We start from the raw sequence: 24,804 nt of genomic DNA on the forward strand, positions 1-24,804 counted from the left end.
CACCAGGATGTTGCCTGGGATGAAACATTTAAGTTATGAAGAGAGGTTGGATAGACTTGGGTTGTTTTCGTTGGAGCAGAGAAGACTGAGGGGCGACCTGATCGAGGTGAACAAGATTATGAGGGGAATGGGAGCAGCTGTTCCCCTTAGTTGAAGGGTCAGTCACGAGGGGGCATAAGTTCAAGGTGAGGGGCCAGAGGTTTAGGGGGGATGTGAGGAAAAACTTTTTTACCCAGAGGGTGGTGACGGTCTGGAATGCACTGCCTGGGAGGGTGGTGGAGGCGGGTTGCCTCACATCCTTTAATAAGTACCTGGATGAGTACTTGGCATGTCATAACATTCAAGGCTATGGGCCAAGAGCTGGTAAATGGGATTAGGTAGGTGGGTCAGGTGTTTCTCACGTGTCGGTGCAGACTCGATGGGCCGAAGGGCCTCTTCTGCACTGTGATTCTGTGATGATGACCATGAAACCATTGTCAATTGTTGTAAAAAGCCATCTGGTTCACTAATGTCCTTTAGGGAAGGAAATGTGCTGTCCTTACCTGGTATGGCCTACATGTTACTCCAGACCCACAGCAATGTGGTTGCCTCTTAAATGCCCTCTGAACAAAGGCAGTGAAGGAGGGACAATAAATGCTGGCCTAGCCAACAGTGCCCACATCCCATGAATGAATTTTTAAAAATGCAACGTAATTTGGAACTTAAGAGAAAATGGGCAGGCAACACTGCTGAGATAGGAAGAGATGAGCTGCTCTGTCAACAAGACCATGGTCCAGCTATTTGCGTTAGGTTGAGAAATAAGAGAAACTTTGGGGTTAAATAACATGGTTAGTAGAAAGTCAGAAATTAAGTTGATAGACCCACAGCATAGTTAACATGCTGTGTGAATGGTATAAGAAGCCTTCTGTGTATGAGTGGATTCAGTTCCTGTTTTTGTGTTTTAAATCCAATTGTGTTTGTTCTCCGGTGCTGAGTGAGAGACAGAGAGCACCTGAGTCTTTTGTCTCTTTGATTTCTCTGTGCGTTTGCAAGCCAGTGTCTGTGTCATCTAAAGGTTGTTTAACCTCTAGTGGCCTGTATGTGGTTTTAAATCAGTTGGTTGTTTACAATCTGTTGGTTGTTTGATGTGTTTCAAAAGCTTTCAATTGGTGTACGTGAGAAAAAAGTTATGATAACATGAATATTGGACTGCAAAAAAAAAAATTGTGTTCTTTGTTCTGAGAGAGAAAGAGGTACAAGGGCTCCTCTCCCATGCTGTTAGGTTTACATTTTCTCTGAAGTTAGGGTGTTGCACTGTGAAGATTCACCTTTTTTGATTTCCAATTACAGCTGCTTCAAAAAGGTACCTTGAAGAAAGGACACCTTGGGCAACATTTTCCCCCCGTCAAGTTCGGGGTGGGGGGAAGCGCAGGAGTGGGCGGGCTTCTGATCTGCGCCCCCAGTCTGGGGCGTGCTGCCATTTTATGTGGGCGGGCCAATGTAAAACCTCAAGAACTGGGGTTCTGATTCCTGAATTTAGAATTGCATCTCAAACAATAACACTTAAAATTATAGGTTATGACAGTTGTTTCAAGTTTCCCTCTGGGATTTTTAAATAACTCTGCTTTACCAACTCCATCAGTCATAACAATAGGGAGAACTAGGAAAGAGGTTCTGCTGATGGAGCATCAGCAACTAAGGATTAAATTAAAAAGCAGAACCACAAAGGTAATAAGCTCTGGGTTACTACCTGAGCCATGAGAAAATTGGTATAGGATATAAGATTAGAGCGTTAAATGTGTGGCTCAAAGATTGGTATGGGAGAAATGGGGCACTGGCAGCAATTCTGGGGGCAGGATTTCCGATGTCAGCGTGTTGGGGTGGGGGGGGAGGAGTGGTGGGACCCGCATGCTGACATGGGATGATATTGGGCGGAACTCCCGATGTCATCTCGCGTCATTTCAATTTTCAGGTCGGCGGGGGCTCAGCCAAATCAGCTGTGCGCCAGCCGACCTGTCAAGGGCCAATTGAGGCCATTTTAAAAGCAATTGAAGTAGCTAAAGGACCTGCCTGTCCAAGCTTAAGGTTGGCAGGCAGGCCGGGAGCCCTGGCGGGCTTCAGAGAAAGCATGAAACCTCATCCACAGGCAGGATGAGGTTTCATGTACGTTTTTAAAAATTTAATAAAAGTTTAACTGAAAGTGATAGACATGTCCCAACTCATGTGACAGTGTCACATGAGGGGATATATGTCAGGGAAATTTTATTTTTCTATTTTTAACATTTTTTAATTTGGAGCCGATCTCCCCGATGGGGGGGAAAATTCTGCCCTGGGCAAATGGGAGCAGTACCCTTGGGACTGACTTCACCTGAATCATGCTGGAACCAGTGTTCTGGCGAGTCATATAACTAAGGCAGTTGAGAGCATTTTAAATAAAAGAGTGGGGGCAAGGGATCAAGTTTGGAAAGATGTGATAAACTAAATATAGAAGACAAGGCAAGAGAACAAGGTAGAAATAAGGGAAATGATAATCAGAATGTGATAGGAAGGGTGCACCAGCAGATAAGACTGGAAGTTACAAAAATAGTAAAAATACAACAGCAGATAGGCTAGATATTTCAAAAATAATAGAAAAGCAAAACTGAAGGCTCTTTATCTGAATGCAAGGAGCATTCCTAACAAGTCAGATGAATTGACAGCACAAATAGAAATAAACATGTATGATCTGATAGCCTTTACAGAGACATGGGGCAGGATGTTCCCCCTGTCAGGGGCGAAATTGAATGGTGGGTGCGCACAGGCGCACTTCCGATCAGAGCCCCCAATTGGGGGCGTGGCGCCATTTTACATGGGCGGGCCAATTAAGACCCGCCCAGCGTGACAATTAAGGCCCACCCAGCATGGCGTCAGCACGGAAGCGCTATGAGCTCCCTGTGCGCGTGTTGGGGGAATCCCAAAATTGAGAGTCCGCTATTCGAGCATGCGTACAAAAGAGCACATTCATCTCCCTGAGGCTAAGTGCTGCCTCAGGGAGATTGGTTGTTCTGTGACAAAATAGGAAAAAAAAATTCCTGACATGTCCCCTCATATGACACTGTCACATGAGTTGGGACATGTCCATATTTTACAAAAACTTTAATAAAATTTTTAAAAACCTACATGAAACCTCATCCTGCCCGTGGATGAGGTTTGATGCTTTTTCTAGTTCCCATCAAGGCTCCTGGCCTTCCCGCCAACCTTAAGGTTGGACGGGCAGGTCCATTAATTAGCTAAATGACTGTCAAAAGTCTCAATTGCCATTGACAGGTCGGCGAACGCACAGCTGATTTTGCTGCGCCCCCGCCTACTGGAAAATTTAAATGGGGCGCGGTGATGTTGGGAGTTCTGCCTGATATCACCGCGTGATTTTACGCGTCAGCAAGCGGGCCTCAGCCCCTGCTTGCCGATGGGAAAATCTTGCCCTGGATAACAAAGATTGGGACCTGAATATTCAAGGGTACATGACATTTAGGAAGGACATGAAGCTAGGAAAAGATGGAGGGATGGCTCTATTAATTAAGGATGACATTGCTACCAAAGAAAGAAATAACCTGAGTTTTGGTAATCAAGATATAGAAATCAGTTTGGGTAGAGATGAGAAATAGTAACAGTGAGAAGTTACCTGTAGGAGTGGTTTAAAGGCCCATAACAGTAATCACACGGTGGGACGGGGATACAGGAAGAAATAATAGAGGTTTATGAGAAAGGTACGGTGATAATCATGGGTGATTTTAATCTACATATAGATTGGTCGAATCAGATTGTCAAAGGTGGCCTAAATGATGAGTTCATCAAATGTTTTCATTTCCTTAGAGCAGCAGGTTTTAGCACCAGAGGGCAGGCTATATTAGATCTGGTAATGTCAATGAGACAGGGTTAATTAATGACCTTATTGAAGGCACCACTAGGTAGCAGTGATCACGATATGACTGAATTTCACATTCAGTTTGAGGGAGAGAGGACTGGGTCTACAACTAGTGTTTTTTAAAAACATCAAATAAGGGAAATTATGAGGGAATGAAGACAACTGCATGAAGTGAACAAGGAAATAGATTAAGGGATAGGTCATTAGAGATACAGTGGCAGGCATTTAAGGAGATATTTTAGAATACTCAGCAAAGATATATTCCTGTGCAAAAGAAAGACTCTAAGGGAAGGATGCATTATCCTTGGCTAACTAAGGAAGTTAAAGCCATTAACAAACAAATTCAAAGAAAAAGCATATAATTCTTCAAGAATGAATGGCAGGTCAGAAGATTGGACAGACTATAATGAACAACAAAAATGATTAAAAGCTTAATAGGCAGGTAGAAATTAGAGTGCTAGGGAAGACTAGCTAGAAATATAAAAACAGATAGTAAAAGTTTCTATATGTACTTTTAAAAAAAGTAAAGTGAGTGTTGGTCTTCTAAAGATTGAGAATCATGAGGTGAAGGGAAGGAGGAACTTAAAACAATTGCAATCACTAGGGAAAAGGTACTAAGAAAATTATTAGAACTAAAGGCTGACAAGTACCCGGATCCTGATGGACTTCATGCTAAAGTCTTAAAAGAAGCGGCTGCTAAGATAGCATATGCATTGGTTTTAATTTTCTCAAACTCCCTAGATTCTGCAAAGGTCCAATCAGATTGCAAAATAGCAACTGTGACTCCTCTATTCAAGAAAGGAGGGACACGGAGAGTAGGAAAATACAGACCAGTCAGCTTAACATATCGGGGCACTTAGAAAATCTCATTGCAATCAGGCAGAGTTAACATGATTTCCCTTTTTACAAAAACTATGTTTAACTAATTTATTGGAGTTCTTTGGGGAAGTAAGAAGTAACGTTGATAAAGGGGAACTTGTGAATATGCTGCACTAAGACTTCCAGCTTATGGTGTAGGGGATACCATATTAGGAACATAAGAAATTGGAGCAGAAGTAGGCCATTCAGCGCATCAAACCTGCTCTGCCATTTCAACAGATCATGGCTGATTATCCACCTCTTATGCCATTTTTCCTACTATCCCCTAATCCTTGATGTCATTACTATCCAGATATCTATTGATTTGTGCCTTGATGATGTTCAATGATTGAGCTGACACAGCCCTCTGGGATAGAGAATCCCAAAAATTCACAACCCTCTGAGTGAAGGAATTCCTCCTTTGCTCCTAGAGGAGAGTGCGAGAGGAGGACCCTGGGATAGGTAGTTAGTAGCACCTGGAGGCTCTAGTCTATCTAGTGGATCTAGCATCCAGTCTATACTCAAGTTGGGGCAAAGGTAAAATAATAGCAAGGGTCCACATTCTATATAGTTAAGATATGGGGAGCTTAGTCCCATGATTTGCACATCCTGCGCTTTGTGGGAAATCCTAGACGCTCCTGGTGGTCTGGATGACCATGTGTACAGGAGGTGCTTCCGACTGGAGCAACTCGAGCTCCAGCTTTTGGAATGGCAGCTAGGAGTGCTACAGTGCTTTCACAAGGCCGAGAGGATCGTGGATATCACATTTCAGGATGCGGTCACCCTGCAGCTTATGGATGTGCAAGCAGAGAGGGAATGAGTGACTGCCAGACAGAGTAGGGGACCAGGCAGGGAATGAGGGAATTCCCAGAGTGCATCTTGCTCACAAACCGTTTTTCAGTTTTGGAAAATGGTGAGAGTGACGGTTCCTCTGTGGAGGCCAACTGGAGCCAAGGCCACGGCACTGTGGGTGGTCCAACTGCTGATAGGGTTGTTGGTGTTGGGGGGGGGGGGCCGCTGTGGAGGCGAAGGAAGAAGTGTGGAAGGGCAATAGTGTTAGGGAGTTCTTTGGTGAGGGGAGTAGACAGGCGCTTCCGTGGCCGTAGACGTGACTCCAGGGTGATATGTTGCCTCCTGGGTGCCAAGGTCAAGGATGTCACGGAACGGCTGCAAGGCATTCTGAAGGGGAAGGTGAACAGCCAGAGGTCATGGTCTGTGTTGTAACCAATGACTTAGGGAGAAAGAGAAATGAGGTCCTGCATGCAGACTTTAGGGAATTAGATGGGGAATTGAAAAGGTCAAGGGATCAATTATAGCAGTGAGGAGGGATGATATCTTCGAAGGATCATCAAAGGAGGCCTTATGGGTAGAAGTAAAAAACACAAACAAGGCAAACACGCTGTTGGGTGTGTGCTATAGGCCCCCAAACAGTCAAGGAGACACAAAGGATCAAATATGTAATCAAATTTCAGAGAAATGTAAGAATAATGAAACAGTAATTGTGGTGGATTTTAACTACCCAAATATTAACTGGGACAGTTTTAAAGGACAAGGTAGGGAAGGAGCAAAATTCTCAAGTTGCATCCAGGAGAACTTTAGCCAGTATGTAGGGTGCCCAAAAAGGGTTCGGAGGTTGGGGGTGAGGAGTGGGGGAGGGGGTTGGCAGTTCTGGACTTAATATTTGGAATTGAGCCTGGGCAGGTGAAAAGTATCTCAGTGGTGGAGCATTTTGGAGATAGTGACCATAACTCGGTTAGATTTAGGATAGTTATAATAAAGAATAAGGTTGGGCTGGAAATAAAAGTTCTAAACTGGGGAAAGGCTAATTTTACTGAGATGAGATATAATTTGGCCCAAGTAGATCGGGAGCAGCTACTTGCAGATAAAACTGTCAGGGCAGTGGGAGGCATTCAAGGAGGAAATAGCGAGAGTACAGGGCAAATATGTTCCCATAAAGACACCCGAGCGCATCTGACATGTTTCGCAACAACATTTATAAGGTGTGCACCTGGCGAGCTATACTTTTAGGGGAACTCGGAGGCGAGTGAATAGTAATGTTGCGCAGCTCTAGTGAGGGTTGCCTGTTGGACCTCATGGTTGAAGTGCTGCACATTCAGGAGAGGACACAGGCAAGTTTCTTTTTCCCAGCTAACTAACAGTGCAGTACTGGGGCAAGGGCTACACAGTGGTTGAGGCAAGTTGTGCCGTTGGAGGGGGTGGCTGGAGGTGAGGGGGAGGGGCACGGGGGCAATGTCTGCACTCCAGTTAAGGTGAGTTGGGAGAGGGTGGAGAAGGGCTGCACTCTGGTTGATGGTAGTGCACAAGCACATGCAGGGAGCGAGGCAAGTGGCCACGCATCCAGGACACCTTGCAAAAGGTAACCATTCCTCTGCAGCTGACGCAGTTCAGATGCAGCCATGATGATATACGTGGAGTTGGGCCTCTAGGTTATCTGCCCATTCAACAGCACAGAGGCCTGAAAGTGCCACCAAATGCTCAAGAGCTTTTCATGCCTTGGGTACAGACTGCAAACTGATGAATGTTTTGGTGGACTACAGAACAATTGGATGACGACTGTACAACGTGCACACAAACTTCTTGTTATAGCTGGCCATGGAGCAGTCACTGGTGGAGGCACTCACACCCCCTTGCAATGTCATCTTCCTGGTTTGGACCAGTCTCTCCCATGGTTCAAGTTAAATGTAGCTTTGCAGTGCAGGTTAGGAGAATGCCCGCAACTGAGCTGAGAGCACAGCATGCAGCCCAATGGCGGGAGTTGCCACCAATTGGTCGGGTGAAGTGGTACGGGTCTCAAGCAGCCATGCTGCGCACTAAACTCTGGCCATCCAAGTGGTGGCCAGCACACTCTGGGATGCATTAAGGGGCCTTCAGACTTAACCAAGAGAGGTTCTTAGAACATCCATGCTAACCCAAGCATCTCTTTCATCTTGCAGAAGTACAACATCAGGAGCATGGGGAACTAGATGTATGCCTCGTGGCTTAAATAGAGCAGGGATGAAACAGAAGAGAGCAACGGAGGCACTTGGCTGGGCAGAGGGAGGATTAGTAAATATTAATGACTTGGGTGAGGGAAATGAATGTACTGTCACCAAGTTTGTGGATGATACAGAAATAGGTGGGAAGGCAAGTGGTGTGGATGACACAAAGAGTCTACAGAGGGATATAGACAGGTTAAGTGAGTGGGCAAAAATGTAGCAGATGGAATATAATGTGGGAAAATGTGAGGTTATGCACTTTGGCATGAAGAATAGAGAAGCTGAATATTAGTTAAATGGAGAAAGACAGCAGAAAGCTGCGGCACAGAGGGATTTGGGATTCCTCGTGCATTAATCCCAAAAAGCTAGCATACAAGTTCAGCAGGTAATAGGGAAGGCAAATGGAATGTTGGCCTTTATTTCAAAGGGAATGGAGTATAAAAGTAGGGATTTCTTGCTAATACTATACAAGGCACTAGTTAGACCACACCTAGAATACAGTTTTGGTCCCCTTATCTAAACTGCTTTGGAGGCAGTCCAGAGGAGGTTCACTAGGTTGATCCTGGTGATAGAGGGATTTTCTTGAGCAGAGGTTAAGTAGATTGAGCCTGCATTCATTGGAGTTAAGAATGAGAGGCGACCTTATTGAAACATAAGATTCTTAAGGGGCTTGACAGGGTAGATGCTGAGAGCTTGTTAGTCAATTTGTGGAATTCCTTACTGCAGACGGTTGTAGAAGTTGGGTTGTTAAGTATATTCAAGGCTGAGATACACAGATTTTTAATCAAAACAAAAACAGAATTACCTGGAAAAACTCAGCAGGTCTGGCAGCATCGGCGGAGAAGAAAGGAGTTGACGTTTCGAGTCCTCATGACCCTTCCACAGAACTGAGTGAATATGAGAAATATAAGCTGGATTAAGGTGGGGTGGGGGGGGGAGAGAAGTTGGAGGGGGTGGTGTGGTTGTAGGGACAAGCAAGCAGTGATAGGAGCAGATAATCAAAAGATGACACAGACAAAAGAACAAAAGAACACAGAGGTGTTGAAGGTGGTGATATTATCTAAACGAATGTGCTAATTTAGAATGGATGGTAGGGCACTCAAGGTACAGCTCTAGTGGGGGTGGGGTGGAAAGACGAGCAGGGCATAAAAGATTTAAAAATAACGGAAATAGGTGGGAAAGGAAAAATCTATATAAATTATTGGAAAAATCAAAAGGAAGGGGGAAGAAACAGAAAGAGGGTGGGGATGGAGGAGGGAGTTCAAGATCTAAAGTTGTTGAATTCAATATTCAGTCCAGAAGGCTGTAAAGTGCCTAGTCGGAAGATGAGGTACTGTTCCTCCAGTTTGCGCTGGGCTTCACTGGAACAATGCAGCAAGCCAAGGACAGATATGTGGGCAAGAGAGCAGGGTGGAGTGTTAAAATGGCAAGCGAAAGGGAGGTTTGGGTCATTCTTGCGGACAGACCGCTCTGCTCTCTTGCCCACATGTCTGTCCTTGGCTTGCTGCATTGTTCCAGTGAAGCCCAGCGCAAACTGGAGGAACAGCACCTCATCTTCCAACTAGGCACTTTACAGCCTTCCGGACTGAATATTGAATTCAACAACTTTAGATCTTGAACTCCCTCCTCCATCCCCACCCCCTTTCTGTTTCTTCCCCCTTCCTTTTGTTTTTTCTAATAATTTATATAGATTTTTCCTTTCCCACCTGTTTCCATCATTTTTAAATCTTTTATGCCCTGCTAGTCTTTCCACCCCATCCCCACTAGAGCTATACCTTGAGTGCCCTACCATCCATTCTTAATTAGCACATTCGTTTAGATAATATCACCACCTTCAACACCTCTGTGTTCTTTTGTTCTTTTGTCTGTGACATCTTTTGATTATCTGCTCCTATCACTGCTTGCTTGTCCCTACAACCTCACATCCCCCCCCCCCACAACCACCTTATACCAGCTTATATTTCAACGCTCCTTATATTCACTCACTTCTGTGGAAGGGTCATGAGGACTCAAAACATCAACTCTTTTCTTCTCTGCCGATACTGCCAGACCTGTTGAGTTTTTCCAGGTAATTCTGCTTTTGTTTTGGATTTCCAGCATCCGCAGTTTTTTGTTTTTATCTATAGATTTTTAATCAATATGGGAATCAAGGGTTATGGGGAAAAGACCGGAAAATGGAGTTGAGGATTCAGATCAGCCATGATCTCATTGAATGACGGAGCAGAATCGATGGGCTGAATGGCCTAGTTCTGCTCCTACACCATATGGTCACTGTGGGTGTACTTACACCACATGGATTGCATCTGTTCAAGAGGGCAGCTCACCACTGCCTTCAGGGGCAACTAGGGCTGGGCAATAAATGCTGGCCCAGCCAGCGATGTCCACATCCCGTGAATGAATTTTTAAAAAACATCTTCCTTAAGAAGAGCCGGTTGGGGCTCCTACACACGATGCTGAGGAGCTGATGAGCTGTCGCTGGTTGGCATCTAGCTAGACCAAGGGTCTAAAGATGGTGCTTGTCATTCCTGCAGATGACTGAGAACCAGTGTCACTGAGGACGACACATGTTCAGGGAAATGGTCAGTCACATGTGCTACCTGGTGCAGGATTTGGCACCACGTGGACATGGAAGGTATCTGACTATGAATGTCAATTTGAGAGCCAGTGGCTCCTTCCAGGCTTCCACCGGTGACCCGTGTGGGATTGTGCAAGCATCCATGCACAAATGCATCCATGAGGTCACAGAGGCCATCTTTGTGAAGCAACATAACTTGTGAATTTTGCTGGGGATCAGGAAAGCCAGGATGCAAGAGTGTGGGATTTACCCAGATCTCAGGATTCCCACAGATGCAGGATGCCATCGACTGCATTCAGGTGGTGCACAGATCTCCGTGGCAACAAGTGGTCAACTATGTCAACCACAAGGGCTTCCCACTCGTTGAATGTTCAGCTGGTGTACAACCACCACAAATGCATCCTGTAGCATCTTGTCACCGGACACAGATGCTGATGAGATTTGGGTTGGGGGTGTTGTGGGGGGGGGATGGTGTAGTGGGGGAGCCACACCTCAAAAAGGTGCTGGGACCACAGAGATACTGACAGAACTGTGCCACTACCCGGAACATTCTGGCAGCAATGATAAGCCCCACCAAGGTGCAGGCATCACTGGTGTGACCAGTGACAGTGAAGACCCATCATCAGTGTACTGGGAAGGTTGCACAAAGCACAGGGAAGAAGCCCTAGACAGAGACACCTGCCTTCATCTTGTGCAGGGACCAAGGTTTCACATCTTTGGGCCCTGATCGCTGACGCATAAAATGACGCGTGGTGTCATCGGGCATGTGTCCCAACATCACTGCGCGTCATTCAGATCTTCCGTTTGGCGGGCATGCAACTGACTCTGGTGCATGCCCACCGAACTGTCAAAGGCCTATTAAGGCCATCTAAATACCAATTAAATTAATTAACTGAGCTGCCCATCCAACCTTAAGATTGGGGGGCAGGCGAAGAGCCCAGGCAGCCTTTGCATTTATCACGAAACCTCATCCATGGGCGGGATGAGGTTTCATGGAGTGTTTATAAATTGAATGAAACTTTTTATTAAAGTTCATTGACATGTCCCAGCTCATGTGACAGTTTTACATGAGGGGACGTCTTAAAAATTTTTTTCCCTTAACTAAAATTTCTGACAATCAAACTAACCTCTGAGGCAGCTCTGTGCCTCAGGGAGATTTCTGTGCTCTTCTGTACGCATGTACTCAGCACTTCCGGGTGCACGTCACGCTGGGCGGGCCCTAATTGGCTCGCCCACGTAAAATGGCAGCGCGCAGCCAATTGTGATCAGCTGCATGCCCAAGTGCACCAGCTCCCGCTCAGCCCCCACCCCCAACGGGGAGAAAATTCTCCCCTACAAATCCTTTCCGTTTCTTCAGTAGAGACATTATTGTCCAGGTCAATTTCCAGTATATTGAAATTTCCAACACTAGTCACTTTCCTTAACGTCCAAAAAAAGGAGCAGAAGTAGACCATTCGGCTCCTCAAGCCTGCTCCACCATGTAATAAGATCACGGCTCATCTGTTTGTGTTTTGAATTCCACTTTTTCAGCTACCCCTGATAACCTTGTACAATGAGAATATAGCTATCTCTGTCTTAAAGATATTCAATGACCCCCACCTCCACTGCCTTCTGAGGCAGTGAGTTCCAAAGTGGCACAACCCTCAAAAACTTTCTCCTCATCTTTGTCCTAAAGGCGCGACCCCTAATTTTAAAACAGTGTCCCTAGCTCTGGTCTCAGCCACAAGAGGAAACACATCCACAGTTCCAGATCAAGGCTTCAGACTAGCGTGGGGTCTATAGTTTATCCTAATAATATTTACCTCAGTTATCATTTATTAGTGATTCTCTGTATGATGTTTCCCGTTTTGTATCCTCTCTCACACATGTTTTAGTATTGCTGAAAAAAAAGAGACATTTGTCGAAGCTTTTTGTCTTGCACTCATCAGGACATTTCGCAAGAATACAAATACAAGGGAGGCAACAAACTTATACTGTAGGTGAAGAGATTGCTGATTGGTTGGCAAGTGGACTCTGATTGGTAGAGGCATTGCCATGGAGAATGCACCATTTGATGGTGACTGACAGTTAACGACCAAGCATTGTTTGAAATTTAAACCAGGCAGCTTGACTGATAGGGCAATGCCTTGACCACAGGAAAGAACCAGTGAATGGCTGTCACTTATTTTTGTTTAGCTGAAACAGGAACAATCTGTGTACATGTTCTTTCTGTCCCTTGGATTTGTATTCTTGCAAAATGTCCTGATGAGTACAAGATGAAAGCTTCAACATGCAGTTTCAGCAGTACTCAAGTTCTGTAATACGAAATGACTACTTGTTTTAGTTTTGGAGTTTATATGTATTGTCACACCACCTCATTGTGATCTCCTCTAGACACTTTTATCTTGAAGACATGTAACCCACTGATCAGAATCTTTACACCAGTTCTCTGTAATATTAATAATGTCCAATTTGTCAGCCATTATAAGGCTTTCAATGTTGCAAATCTTATTTATCTCACCATTGCAATTAGACTTAGGCAACTGGTTCATGTTTTAACAGATACATCTTAACGTTTGCTCCATTTAGTAGCAATATTCCTGTATCAATCACAACACAGTATTTAGTTTACACACTCTCCCACCATTCTCTCTATCCTGCCTAACAATACCTCTTTCCCCTGCCCTTTGTTTAGATGGAGGCTATCTAGTAACCACACGCTTGTTTATTCGAAATCCATGGCCATTGTTTGAAGAACAGGTACTCTAATTCCAAATATCAAATTTTTAGCCATGTGTTATGCAATTAACCTTCATCTGTATTCACTAAGCATATGGTGCACTGAATATTTCAGCAAATGCTACACAAAATGTTCTGAATTCAGCAGGAAGTAATTCAGGTCTACTTCCACCCAGATTATTCATTCCCACACTGAACATTTATTTTCTTATCTACTCCTTCTAGCGTTCCAACAACTCAGAACATCAGATCCTTGACTTGAGCAGCTGACAGACATTCATTCCTCTGGGTTTTGTTCACATTGAATTTGATGTGGAAGCTGAATAATAGAATGCACTAACACTATATTTTCTCCTGCTCTGTCTCCCTATCCTGGACAGGCTGCTGGATTATTCGAGTGTTCGGCACATCCTCACTCATTGCAGTCACCTCATGCGGAGAGAAGCTGTTGGAGAACACCAGAGGTAACTGCTCCTGTTCCACTACGTAATCAGCACCTCTGTCCTCCCCTTTCTAACAGAGATTCCCCTCCTTCTCTAGGTACCAGGGTTCCCTCTCCTTCACTGACCCTCAGATATTAAACTTCTTCCACCCCAGTATTTTGATTTGTTGCCAATCGCTCACTTCCACCTTGAGGGCATCGGTTTACCTGCAGTTGGTTTTGATAGAAACCTCTAGAATTCAAATCCAGAAGGCAAATACTTTAGAATCTAGAAGATGATAGCAAAGTGATACTGTCAGTGAACTGGTAATTCAAAGGCCAAGGTTAATGCCCTGGGGGAATTGGTTCAAAGTCCACCACAGCAGCTGGTGGAATTTGAATTCAATAAGTAAATCTGGAATTGGAAGCCAGTCTCAGTAATGGTGACCATAAGCAGGATTTTTTAATGAGCAGGTGGGCATGTGCCTGACCCACTTGAGCATAAAATGATACACAATGATGTTGGGCAAGCATCCCAACATCATCACTCACATGATATTTCAGTCAGCAGGCACACACAGGAATTGGCAGCGCACCCAGCGACAATTAAAAAGGCATTAAAAATATAATGGATTTAAATTTTTCACTGCCCATCCAACGTTACGGTTGGCAGGCAGGCAAAAAGGGCAAGTGGCCTTTGCATTTTTTGCAAATACTCATCCACTGCAGGATGAGGTTTCAAACTGTCATTAAAAAATAAATAAATTTCATCCTAATTTTCTCACATCCCTGCTCATATGACAGAGTCACATGAGGGGACATGTTTCTTTAACATTTCAAAAATCTTTATTTTTAATTTTCAAAACTTCTCCCTGACTCTCCCTATGGCATTAAATTCCATCCATGTTTCTCCTTGGGCGTGAACATCAAATGCTGCACACTAAACGCTCCTGAATCTCACTAAATATAAGCCACAGTGTCCCTCACACTAGCATAAACTTCTTAAAGCAGCAGTAATCTCAAAATAGAACCTTTTGCTGCTTAAAAACCTTATAATTTCTCCTACTGTCTGATATGTGTTGAAGTACTCACCTCTCCGCAGTTCTGTTCCATCCCCGTTGGTATGAAGCTGGTTTCTGTAAATGTCGCAGTATTTATAATGCAATTCAACCAATCACAACAATTATTGTGCCTCATGAAACAAACACCCACCCACTGTAAAAAAACCTAACTGTCCACAGGGTGGCACAGCTTCCTAGAGTCTCAGCAAGAGCTTCAGGACTGAACTGGTCAGAAACAGGAACAACTGGAGGGGAGGGAGGTAACTGTTCCACTGAACAAAGTGAAGTTTCATAAACTCCACAATCGTCTAAGGATTGACTAGAAGTTAGATTTTAAATTCACAGGAATCCTGTTGTTTTTAATTATTAGTTTGTGATATAAACAATCTTCTCCTCGCATCACCCAAAGCTGCCTCAGAGCAGATAGTCCCAAATTCTTTTTTATTGAATCAGAAACTCTTGACATTTATACATTATCTCTAAAGTAGTCAAATTCAGAAAATATTTCATAAAGGGAGAAAAATAGGCACTAAATCAAAAGAAGGGAAACCAAACGATTAATCCAAATAGGTGGGTTTTAAGGATGCTTTAAATGAGCAGACTGAAGTGGTGGGTAGAGGGGGTTTTGGAAAATATTTCCAGATCGTGGGGCTGAGGTAACAAAGCTGACCCCTCAGTGCAGTACTGAGGTAATGCTGCACAATCGGAAGTGCCAATTTTTCAATAAGATATTAAACCAAGACCCTGTTTGTTCTCTCAGTGGATATAATTGTGAGAAATGGATATTATTTTTTAAATATTTTAGGGAATATTGTGTTATTTTGTAAAGAAGGCTGTGAGCCTGTGTGTTTATGTGTGTGTTGATGATCTAATTAAACTGGGCAAAGGTTATTAGAAGACAAATTGTTTGGGGGGTTTAAAACATGAAAGGATGGAGTAATATTTCTGGAATTTAGTCATTAAACATCTAGAAGGAAGTGTTACCTGGAAGGTGCTTACTTGTGGGTCTGAGCAAATAGAGAGTCTCTTAGGGGAATGTTTTGTAAGACTAACCTTAACTGTGTAACTGTAATAGAGTCATAGAATCAGAGATATACAGCACAGAAACAAGTCCTTCAGCCCATTGTGTCCATGCTGGTCATCAAGCCCCTGTCTACTCTAATCCCATTTTCCAGTACTTGGCCCGTAGCCTTGTATGCTATGGCATTTCAAGTATTCATCTAAATGTTGTGAGGGTTCCTACCAGTACCAGCCTTTCAGGCAGAGAGTTCCAGATACCACCCCCCACCCCCAACCACCCCAGTCCTCTGGGTGAAAAGATTTTTCCTCAAATCCCCTCTAAATCTCCTGCCCTTTACCTTAAATCTATGCCCCCAGGTTATTGACCCCTCCACTAAGGGGAACAGTTTCTTCCTATTTACCCTATCTATGCCCCTCATAATTTTGTACACCTCTACCAGGCCCCCCCTCAGCCTTCTCTGTTCTAAAGAATACAACCCCAGCCTATCCAGTCTCTCTTCATAGCTGAAACACTCCAGCCCAGGCAGCATCCTGGTAAATCTCCACTGCACTCTCTCCAGTGCGATCACATCCTTCCTATAAGGCTGAATTTTCTGGCTGACGTGTGGGTAGTGGAGCCCGCACGTCAGCGCTTAAAATGTTGCACGCTAACGTCGTGCGAGTGTCCCGACATCAGCGCTCAGCATCACGATATTTACGTCAGCGGGCGTGCCCGCCATTAATTAATGGCCATTAAGTTGCCAATTGACGAGAATTTTGAGGGGACTGTGCGAACTTCAGCTTGGAGCACGGGCCCAACGGGCAGGCGGGTAAGTGATATTTTTTATCAAAACTCATGCACTGGCGGGATATTTGGGCTCAGAGGGGTTGTTCATGTTTTTCCTGAAGTATTTAATGCAGAAAATGTTTTAAACTTGCCTGTGTGATTGTTAGCAGGCCAGTTCGATTTCCAGCAGCTTTCTCTGTACTTTGAAGCTTCAGCTCACCAGTCTGCAGACAGTAATCTTTATCGGGCCTGCAGCTTTCTGGGGGTATGGGTTCTGACATCTCCACTGAAGACAGCTCCTCTGAGGAATAAGAGAGGGATAGAATAAGGAGGAGGCCAGGAGTGGACAATCAACCTCCAGGGGAGCCACCTTTGGGAGGCCAGGCGCAGGCACAAGGGGCACAGGGCCAAGAGGTCCAAGGTGGAAGGGGCCACAGAAGACGCCACTATCCTGCTGCCAGGGTATACAGGCAGCAAAGCAGCTACCTCAAATTGACTGAGGTGCAGTGCCGAAGGAGGCTCCGACTCTCATGGGAGACAGTCAACTATATCTGTCAGATGATTGGGCCTGAGATATCTCCTAACTGTATAGGTGGACACCCCATGCCAGCGGTCTGAAGGTCACAGTTGCCCTCCACTTCTATGCCTCTGACTCCTCCCAGGGCTCGGTGGGTGATCTTTGCGGTGTCTCCCAATCAGCTGTCCACACTCGTGTCAAGCAGGTGAACAGATGCTCTGTTCAGATGGGGATTGACCTTCATCCACTTCCGCTGCGACCAGGCAAGCCAGGTGCCAGAGGTGAGCCCGGTGCCTTCATCAACAGGAAGGGCTTCCACTCCATGAACGTGCAGATAGTGTGTGATCACAGGATGCTGATTCTCCAAGTCTGTGCAAGGTACCCAGGCAGCTCCCACGACACCTACATCCTCAGACACTCCCAGGTGCCAGGGCTCTTCAGTGCTCCAGCCTGGCTGGATGGATGGCTGCTGGGTGACAAGGGCTATCCCCTCAGAAGGTGGCTCATGACGCCTCTCCGCCATCCAAGAACAGAAGCTGAGCAGTGGTACAATAGGAGCCACGGCGCCACAAGAGCTGTGGTGGAGAGCCATCGGTCTTCTCAAGATGCACTTCCCTTGCCTGGACTGCTCAGGGAGTGCACTCCAGTAGCCCCCTGATCGCGTCTCTGTGATAGTGGTAACATGCTGCGCTCTGCACAATCTTGCGCTGAAAAGGGGGGATGCAGTTGACGATGAAGACCTTGACGCAGTGGATGAGGCTGCGCATGATGAATCCAGCAGGGGCAATGATGAGAGGCAGCACACCGACCCGCTACTACACCAAGGAGGCAGGGTCACCCGGGACAATTTAATCCAAAAAGCCTTCAGCTAGGTCCACACACATCGATCGGCAGGACCAGCATTGCCTGGAACTTCCACACATGGCACTTAGGTGCTACATCTTCCAACTTATCAGCTACAACTAAGGGCTCAGTACAGAAACATCAATGTCCACTCAAACACTCAAGATATGTCTGTGAAAAAGACAAATGCAGCACAAAGGAAACACCCTCAACCATGGTTAGAAAACTGGACTTTATTCAGTCCAAAATAAAACACACATGTCTCTCTTACAAATATAATGATATATTCCCTAATCTAGCGCCAACACAAAATCACCAGTGACATACCCGTGGAGTGCCTAACGTGCCTTATGCTTATGTTTGCGGGTGCTACATCTTGGTGCCACCCCATCGCTCAGAGTGGCTTGTGAGAGAGCCTGCTGACTCTGCTGTCCTGTCGGCCTCGATGACCTTGGTGGGCGTCCTCTGGCCCATGGATCCTGTGATGGCCCCGCCTGGGAGGGAGTGGCCAGTTCCAGAACTGTCATCTCCCCAGTTGTCACAGCCTCACTGGATGCTACGGTCACTGGGAGAGGGGTGGAGGAGCTGTTTCCCTCAGCCAGAGCGCCCTGAGAGGAGCTAGCAGCGACGACAGGCAGCTGCTGCGCCGACGTGAGGTCACATTGGACCTCCCTGCTCACCACAGATGCATGGGCACCGAGCGCCGACACTTGGTGCCCAGAACATCTCCCACATTGGGAATGACCACCCCCGGCCATTACCACTGGGAAGGCTTGCAGATCAGAGCATAACCCAATCAGAAGATTATCCCTCCGATCGAAGCCCCTCTCCATGAGAGCAGCCAATCTCTCAGTGGAGGAAGCCTGAAGCTCTGCCCTGAGGTTTATGCCTTCACTGACACTCTGCCTGGACTCCTCCATCGCAGAGACCAACTGAAGCATACCCTCATGCAACCCTACCAGATGCTCCCACGAATCCTGCCGCTTGTCCTGCAGCTGCTGCATTGGTGACATCTCCAGAGGCCCATCATCACTGCCGGACTCAGCATGTGCCTGGTCCTCTGCAGCCCTCTGGCTGCTGGCGCCATCGGCACTCTCTGTCCCTACCATCTCCTCCAGCGATTGTGAAGTGCCCTCTCCACTGTGCCCTGGGACACTAGCCAATGGTAAAGTCCCCGCCGAGGTCTTTGTGTCTGCGCTGGCGCCTGGCTGGCTGAAATGATCTGCTGCAAGTTGCATGTCTTGGCCCTCAGGTGGGCTCTGGACTTGTTGGCCGCGGCCATGCAGTGGTGATGTTGAAATTAACAAGGACAGTGCATCAGTTAGCGTTCAGCCAGTTAAACCTTTCATCCCTAGCCTCATAAGTCGCTCACCCTTCAAGAACCTAAGGAAACGAACATTGGTGAGCTGGAAAAGAGTCAAGAGGAGGCCCAAACATTAGACGCGCATACAGACAGGCTGGTCAGATGGCCTAAGGAATATCACATGGAATGTTATGTGGCATTGGAGTGAGGAGAGTGCAGAGGTACCTGACCTGGATGCATGCTGACCTGAAGAGTTGGAGTGATGAGGAAACTTGTGACATTTGCCGTGAAGCACAGGAGATTGAGAGTTCACATTATTGATCTTCATATGAGGGGCATAGACCGGGTGGGCAGAAGGCAACATTTCCCCTTGGGGCAGGGATGAATAACATGGTGACATTTATTTATGTTGAGTGCCTTGAGGTTGACAGATAAGGTGCTGAGGACCTTTTGGACAGAGTAATGTGGGACGCACTGGCTGAAAGGGTGGTGGAGGTTCCAACCCCCCTAAGATGCAACAAGTCTTTGGCTGTGCAGCAATGATGCCATGGCATGATAGGCCATCGGGATAGTGGTCAGATAAGGTGACTTTGGAAGGTGGTGGAGACGTGATTCCTCAAGGGGACAAGGGACCTTTGTGTATGAGCCACATGTCAGAGTGTCTCAGTCTGTGAATGAGCAGTGTTGCTGCATTAATGATTGCAGCAACCATCAGTGGTTTGGATGGTGGGGAGACAGAGTGGATGAGACTGTGGACCTCAAATACCTGGCCGCTGGACCCCAGCCTCGCCGACGTCTGCCGCCCTGGCCGCCTGCCTCCTCCCCAGCTCCATGGCCTGCCCCTGGAAGGTGGTGAGGCGCTGCAGCATGGCGTGCCCACCATCAGTCCTCTGGAGCTCCCTTTGATTGTGTTCGGTTTTTGCCTGCAGAACAGGGAAGAGGAATTATTGGGGCGGATCGCTCATGTACTCTGTACCCGCACGCCGCCCCCCAACCACAGTGGCCCATCTGAGGCCTCCAGCGGCTTTTGTCCACACTACTGGTGATCAGTCCCCAGAAGATAGTACGGCTGCTCCCAACCCCCTCCCCCAACGGACACCTTGGACACATTCGGTGTCCATCACTATGAATAACACACAGGTCTTGGCGCCCATGGCAAGGAGGTGCAACTAGGTGCAGCACCGAGGCCAGTAGATGGCTCTTGGCCACGACACCTAGAGGCTCCCCTTCTACCATCTCAGCAGTATGACATGTGTTGGAGTTCTGAGTATGTGTCTAGCTGCCTCCCCTGCAGGTTGCCCCCAGACTATTCAAATGTGACAAGCACCAACATATGCTGCGGGGAGAACCCATCTTCTCCTCAACCACTAAGGCTGATGTAAGCATGGTCACTATCTGTTTGCCCACCCAGTGTGTGCCAAATGCCCAATGCAGTAATGACAGCAAGACATGGGAGTGGTGGGGCCTCAAAGGCTAAGGCTACCTGCTGGGTCAAATGGCCAAGGCTGACATGGTACTCACCCTTCCAGAGCGCAGCAAATCATTGAATCTCTTGCGGCACTGGGTGCCTATGTGCCACACATCATGGGCACTTACTGTCTCTGCCACTTCCTGCCACGCCTGCCTGGGGGGCCCTCCTGCTCCCTTCTTAACCAAAACAAAACATGCTGGAAAAACTCAGCAGATCTGACAGCATCTGTGGATGCTGCCAGACCTGCTGAGATTTTACAGCATTTTTTGTTTCAGATTTCCAGCATCTGCAGTATTTTGCCTTTGCCTTCTTAACTACTTTATCTATCTGTCCTACCGCTTTCAAGGATCTATGGATTTGCACACCAAGTTCCCTCAATCCTCTGTACTTCCTAGTGTCCTACCATTCACCATGTATTCCCTTGCCTTGTTAGTCCTCCCAAAATTCATCACCTCACACTTTTCAGGATTAAATTCTATTTGCCACTGATCAGCCCATCTGACCAGCCCGTCTATATCGTCCTTTGGTCTAAGGCTTTCCGCCTCATTATTTACACCACCGATTTTCGTGTCACCTGCAAACATACTGTTCTTATGTTTATATGTCTTTCCTTAGATATGGGGACCAAAACTGTACACGATGCTCCAAGTGAAGTCTCACCAAGTCTATACAATTGCAGCAAGATATCTTTACTTCTATACTCAAATCCCTTAGCCATGAAGGCCAACATACCATTTGCTATCCTAATTGCTTGATGCAGCTGCACGCTAGCTTCCAGTAACTCATGAACCCAGGTCTCTTTGGACACCCGCACTTCCCAACAGCTGCCTTTGTTTGTTCTACCAAAGTGAATAACTTCATACTTAGTCACGTTATATTCCATATGCCATGTTCTAGCCCATTCACTTAGCCTGTCCAAGTCCTCTTGAAGCCTCCTTGCATCCTTCTCACAACCTACATTCCCACCCAGTTTGGTGTCATCAGCAAAATTGGACATATTTTAACCTTTCAAGTCTTTTACATCAACAGTAATGATGGGGAGTTGGTGGCAAAGCGGTAATGTCACAAATGTCTAATGTGACTAATGTCACTGGTTTATTAATCCAGAAGCCCTGGGAACATGGGTTCAAATCCCAGCTGGTGGGATTTAAATTCAAGTAATAAATCTGGAACTGAAAACTAGTCTCAGTAATCACAACTGTCATCAATTGTGGTTAAAAAAAACCCATCTGGTTCATTACTACCCCCTTTTAGGGATGGAAATCTGCTGTCCTTACCTGCTCTGGCATACATGTGACTCCAGACCCACAGCAACATGGTTGACACTTAACTACCCTCTGAAATCAATATCCTGGGGGTTACCATTGACCAGAAACTGAATGGACCTGTCATATAAATACTGTGGCTACAAGAACAGGTCAGAGACTGGGAATCCTGTGGAGAGTAATGCCCCTCCTGACTCCCCAAAGCCTGTCCACATCCACAAGGCACAAGTCAGGAGTGTGAGGGGATACTCCCCACTTGCCTGGGTGAGTGCAGCTCCATCAACACTCAAGAAGCTTGACACCATCCAGGGCAAAGCAGCCCACTTCATTGGCACCCCATCCACAAACATTCACTCCCTCCACCACCGACGCACAGTAGCAGCAGTGTGAACCATCTACAAGATGCACTACAGAAACTCACCATGGTTCCTTAGACAGCACCTTCCTAACCGACAACTGCTATCATCTAGAAGGACGAGGGCAGCAGACACATGGGAACATCACCTGGAAGTTCCCCTCTAAGTCACTCACCATCCTGACTTGGAAATACATTGCTGTTCCTTCGCTGTTGCTGGTTCAAAATCCTGGAACCCCCTAACAGCACTGTGGGTGTACCTTTACCCTAGGGACTGCAGCAGTTCAAGAGGACAGTTCACCATCACCTTCTCAATGGCAATTAAGGATGGACAATAAATGCTGGCCTAGCCAGCTATACTCACACCCCGTAAATGAATTAAAAAAAGCCGTAGCAAGCGACTCAGTTTAAGGACAGTTTGGAATGGGCAACAAATGCTGGTCTTGGTAGCGATGCCCAAATCCCATGAAAGAATTTTTAAAAATTAACCATGAGGCAAAGACTCAGACACTGAATAAGGAAATAATATCAAAGTTTATTGAATTGACGAGCAGAGGAAAAATATATACTTATTAAGAATATGCAACAGACTTCATGGGCTGAATTTTCCCCCCGTCAGGGGTGAAGTTGAAGGACAGGTGTGCACAGGTGCACCTTCAATCAGCGCCATTTTACGTGGGTGGGCCAATTAAGGTCCGCCCAGCGTGACATCCACACAAAAGCGCTAAATGCTCCCTGTACGGGCATAGTGGGGGGTGTGGGGGGAGGGAATCCCAAAATCGAGAGTGCGTTCTTTTGCACATGTGCATGAAAGAGCGCACTCATCTCCCTGAGGCTAAGTGCAGCCTCAGGGAGGTCGGCTCAAAATGTTAAAAACCTAAAAATAGAAATGTAAAATTTCCCTAACATGTCCCCTCATGTGACAATGTCACATGAGTTGGGGCATGTCCATAATTTTGACAAAAACTTTATTAAAATTTTTTAAGACATACATGAAACCTCATCCCGCCTGTGGATGAGGTTTCATGCTTTCTCTGAAGCCCGCCAGGGCTCCTGGCCTTCCTGCCAACCTTAACGTTGGACACGCAGGTCCTTTAATTACTTAATTGACACTGTCAATGGCCTCAATTGGCCACTGACAGGTCGGCGAAGGCACAGCTGATTTCACTGCGCCCCCGCCTACCGGAACATTTAAATGGGGCGGGGTGATGTTGGGAGTTCTGCCCAATGTCACTGTGCGTCATTTTACACGTCGGTGAGCAGGCCCCGCCCCCACCTCCCACTCGCTGACGCGTAAAATCCTGCCTCATGAGTTCAGGTGGATGGCCAATCAAGAAGAAGCAATAGACAAACAAACAGCCTTGGCGCTGACAGGAATTCTGCTTCTGTTAGAAGAGTACACAGCACTATCCGGTTCCTGTGTTGATAGGAATTCTGCCTCTGCCCCTGGAAACATACAATGGAGTTGGTTTTCCTTCACTTGGGTGTACACAGAAAAAATGGTTCCCAAAACCCTATTTTATACCTAAAGGGATTACCTCACCTTAATTCAAAGTTGTTGTTAATAGTCAATTTGTCAATTAGGTTGTAAGGGCTTATTTCATTGGAATAGTTCATCTGTGCACATTACCTTAGACATGAAGACAATGGGGTGCTTCAAGATGTTTTCCTTATCATAAGATGTGCAAGGTCCTTATTAATATGGTTACTAGGCTGGCCAAGGATAGCCTTTTTGATTAAGGGCCCTGATTGGTTGTATGTTTCTCTACTCACAGGCATTTTCAGAGCATGTCTAAAATATTGATACAGTGTTAGTAGAATTACAGAAATCAAATCCAGCTCTCATTAACTATTTGGTTATTAATTGCTTATTCTTCAATTACAAAGTTATTGAGGTACTTCTAACACAATCATCTGTTACTGGCTGGCTGCTACTTTATGATATTCATGATAAAATTGTGTTAGTGTGTGTTCAAATCACAAAATGAATTAAAGTCTGCAGGCTATTTTACCATGGAGGGGATTACAGGTGAGTCCCCCTTTTTACACCAAGGTAAAGGCCAGCAATCAGGAATGGGCACCCATGCTATTTTTCCTCTCTACAGCCTAGGGTACTAAGCCCAGACATAGCATCCCATCCATCCAGCTCTTCCACCCCATCCCCACACCGCCCCAAGCCTCCAGCTCCATTACCCCCTGCCTCCACTACCGTGGCTAAAATCAGCTGACAGAGCAGGGATCATATTTGGACCAATATTATTGAACCACTTAAAGCACAACATAAGGAGAACTGAGGGGCAGCTGTAACAGGCCTGATTTACTGTACTGTCGTAACAAATGTTCATTGTACACTGACACAGGCTTCAACCATTTTGAATTTTTGCCTGGATCGACTATCTACAGACTCTCTTGCTCAGTGTTTTACTTTAAATGGTGAATTTGTCAAATCCTAGCTTTTGCTTTCTCTCAGCTAAATTTAGAAGTCTCGAATCTCTAGGATTATTGAATTATTTTTTCCATTCCGGACCGAGCTCGGACCCCACGTGTTCTATGCTGCTTACTGAGTTCTGACTGCCTAACTACCCAAGTTGCCTTTTCCAGGGTTAGGCCTTCCTTTGCTTGCATGAAGTCAGAGTGTGTGCCTAGGGGATCAGGTTTTAGCTATGGGATTTTTCAAACTGCACTTCTGACATTGGATTATGTAAAGATTTCAAGGACTTGCTGTAGTCTGGAGTTTTAAAAGATTTTGATC

The 24,804-nt window shown here is 46.1% G+C and overlaps 1 protein-coding gene across 5 annotated transcripts in view; it reads right to left on the bottom strand.

Annotated features, from left to right (window-relative positions):
* Window positions 1–24,804, bottom strand: part of LOC121290884 — an 86,878-nt gene that overhangs the window by 14,247 nt on the left and 47,827 nt on the right. The window contains exons 1-2 of one of the 5 annotated variants that reach the window (XM_041211928.1): window positions 14,544–14,579; window positions 13,372–13,475 (exon numbers count right to left, since the gene is read on the bottom strand). The exons of 1 other annotated variant lie outside the window; for it this stretch is intronic. The gene's annotated coding sequence lies outside the window, so the exon portion shown is untranslated. Of the gene's footprint in view, window positions 1–12,114; window positions 12,192–13,371; window positions 13,476–13,679; window positions 13,741–14,543; window positions 14,587–24,804 lie in introns of those variants that run through there. 3 more of the 5 variants (XM_041211936.1, XM_041211923.1, XM_041211920.1) reach the window with 3 other exon arrangements.

The sequence above is a fragment of the Carcharodon carcharias genome, chromosome 2 (genome assembly GCF_017639515.1).
Source record: "Carcharodon carcharias isolate sCarCar2 chromosome 2, sCarCar2.pri, whole genome shotgun sequence".
NCBI classification, from domain to species: Eukaryota; Metazoa; Chordata; class Chondrichthyes; order Lamniformes; family Lamnidae; genus Carcharodon; species Carcharodon carcharias.